A 3,094-nucleotide genomic window follows, 5' to 3' on the forward strand; every position below is an offset into this window, starting at 1 on the left:
ACAATTCCCCAATGATCAAAGGCTAAAGAGGTTAGGGATCTACAGCTTGGAGAAGAAACAGATGAGACCTATAAAATAATAAGTGAAGTGGAATGGGTAAATGTGAATCGGTTGTTTACTCTTTCAAAAAGTACAAAGACTAGAGGATATGCAGTATATATAGTAGTATATAAGTAGTATATTTAAAACAAATAGGAGAAAATATTATTTTATTCAACATATAATTAAGCTTTGGAATTCATTGCTGGAGGAAGTGGTATAAGCTGTTAGTGTAGAAGGCTTTAAAAAAAGGTTTGGACAAGTTCCTGGAAGAAAAGCCCATAAACCATTATTAAGGTGGAATTGGGGAAATCCACTGCTTATCACTGGGACAGGCTGAATTCAATGTATCAACCTTTTAGAATCCTGTCAGGTACTTGTAGCCTGGATTGGCCACTGTTGGAAACAGGAAACTGGGTTTGATGGACCTTTGGTGGCAAATCTGGGTTTGATGGACCCAGTATGGCAAATCTTATGTTCTTGTATTCTTTCCTAGAATGTCCGGACTAGTGGGGTAACTAACAACAATTTAACTCCCTATTCACCATACCTTTACTCAGGTATCCTGACAGGAATGTCCTCCTGCTGCTGTACCTGAAGGGCAGTCCTTGGATACCTGATACCTACATCTAATAGCTGGCACTTCCTTATTCCCTTTTACTCCTTTGGATTAATGTGCAAGCTCTTTTCAGAATTTGGTTACGTGGGTGCTGCAACTCTCGGTTGGAGAGAAACAGAAGAACAGGGTGAATTTATTCCCAATGTTCAAAAAGAGAAGGAAAGGTGGGGAAAAAAAAAAAAGAAGCCAGTTCTCTGTGCCTCAAAAGGCAAAAATCTCAAAAGAGAAAGTGTTTTCAAAAGAGAATTATTTTACAAATCCAAGCCTCAAGTTAGAGGGTCTAGGATTTCTTCTTAATCAGCGAGCATGAACCGAAGCAGAACACTCAACTAAAACTCCATACATCCACAAGGGGTCCTGACCTTACGTAGGAACAGGCAGCAACCAGTACAGCAGCCTCACAAGGGGGTGCAGGGCTTCCTCTCATACTACTCCACCTGCCTTATCTTTTTGTCAAAGAAACTTTCTTAGGGATCCTGATGGGGTCCCAATGTACCCCTTATATCCTGATTAATCTGAAAGCAAGATTTCTATTACTCTATTCTATTTTGTTATCTAACTGTTCTCAAAGAAATAATGTGGATTCCGATTTACCAAGGAAAAACTTCCATTTTTAAGCTGATAGCAAAATCCTTAGTAAATAAACCCCTTACTTTGTGCAAAGAATTTGCTCAGACATTTTCTGAGGCTTATTTTTTTTTTTTTTTGCCAGCTAGTAAAGCAATAAGAGCAAGGATTAGTTCAATATCTTTAAAATCTGCCTCTTCAGACTACAATCCAACAGACTAGTTTTGCTGAAACAATGCAATATGCTCGAGGTTACTTAGTTTCACATCATTGACCTAAAATGAGAAATGTCTAAGCCTGAGTTTCATCTAACCTCTGGTATTTTCTCCCACAAATCTCTCTTGCTCCTGGGCAATGGAAAATTCTGTTATTAACTTTACCAGCGGAACCCTAAGCTGCAAAAAGCATTGCTTCTTATAGTCTCTGCTCCTTCCTCTCTGACACATGCAGGCTTTCGACGTCAGTTACATCAAATTTATGCCACGTTGTGCTGTTGGCAGCTTCTACACTTCATTAAAACTAGCTCTTTATACAGAACATGTCATGCTTTTATTCCGCAATGCATTTCAAAAGCTGCACATCGGTGTGCCATTAGTCTATTTACATGAAAAATGCAGAGATGTAAAAAAAAAAATAGGAACCAGGAATTCACCCAGAGGAACTGGAGAGATAAACAGTCATTCAGTCACTCAAGTCATTTGAGCTGTCCCACCCTACGTGGCTGGAATCAAAAGGTCCTCTTCTTGCTTTGTAACAGCTCACCGAGGATTTTCATAGGCATCAGAACAGGGTGGGTCACACTGGCCATGGGCCCAGCCATCTTTCCGCAGATCAGCTTCTGAGCGGCAGAACCAGCACCGCTCACACCGTGCGACCAATCAGAACCCCCTGCGGCACAGTCACCCGGAAGGAGGTAGATAGGGTTGCACGCTGGCCTAGGTGGAACTGCTGCCTCCTCCCACTCTTATCACATCTGTCACTAGGCCAAAGTGAGTGCCTCCTCCCCTCTTCCTCACTGTATCTCCTGGCCTGCTTGTAGGAGGGTCTGTGCCTAGATTAGACACTTCTTTGACGGCTGGGAGCCAGGAGAGAGGGAATGTGGATATTCCTGGGAAGGAAAGAGGAAGAAGCGACAGGGCGATGTTCAGAAGGGAAGGCAGAGAGAAACTGGGTTAGGAGTTGTTGACAGGGAGTGGGGATATGAGTAAGAGAGAAGTCAGGTGAGGAAGAGGAGGGGAGTCAGGAGGTCAAGGGAATGCTGGGCACAGGGATCAGAGGATGCTGGGAAGGGAAGGGGGAGAGACTGGGTCCCAGGGAAAGAAAGGGGATGGATTAGGAGGCAGAGGTTGTTTTGGTTTGTTTGTCTCCCAACCAACCAAAAGGATTTCAACTTGAGTTCATGAGAGCTAATTTGCATTCTCGTTACTCAGCTTTCAGGCTGAAGATATTATAAACCTGCCTTATTTGAAACACGCCCCTCTCCACCCACCATCAACCCCCCCCACAGGTGGGTAAAAGTATTGTGTCTACTTTTACCCACATTTTTGTGGAGGCACTGCCAGCCTGGTGTTTCACCGGGGAACGCAACAACACACACAGTTCTGGCTGGAAAAAAAAGTGGCCACAGGAAAAGCAGCGCAAATCTCTGTGGGGATTTTTACATCGGGCGGTTTTCAAAGGAACAGTATTGCTTGTACTTTCCCTTTGAGAAAGGGCACAAAATCCATTGGTAAAAGTACTCGCAGACTTTGCACAATTTTGAAAGTTGCCCCCTAAAAGACGGTCAGATGACAAGGGCAGATGACAATTAACTTAGGGACATAGCTCGATAATTTTCTCCTTTGTTTCTTCCTTAATTCTTAGGGTGTA

This window comes from Rhinatrema bivittatum, chromosome 13, assembly GCF_901001135.1.
Source record: "Rhinatrema bivittatum chromosome 13, aRhiBiv1.1, whole genome shotgun sequence".
Taxonomy (NCBI): domain Eukaryota; kingdom Metazoa; phylum Chordata; class Amphibia; order Gymnophiona; family Rhinatrematidae; genus Rhinatrema; species Rhinatrema bivittatum.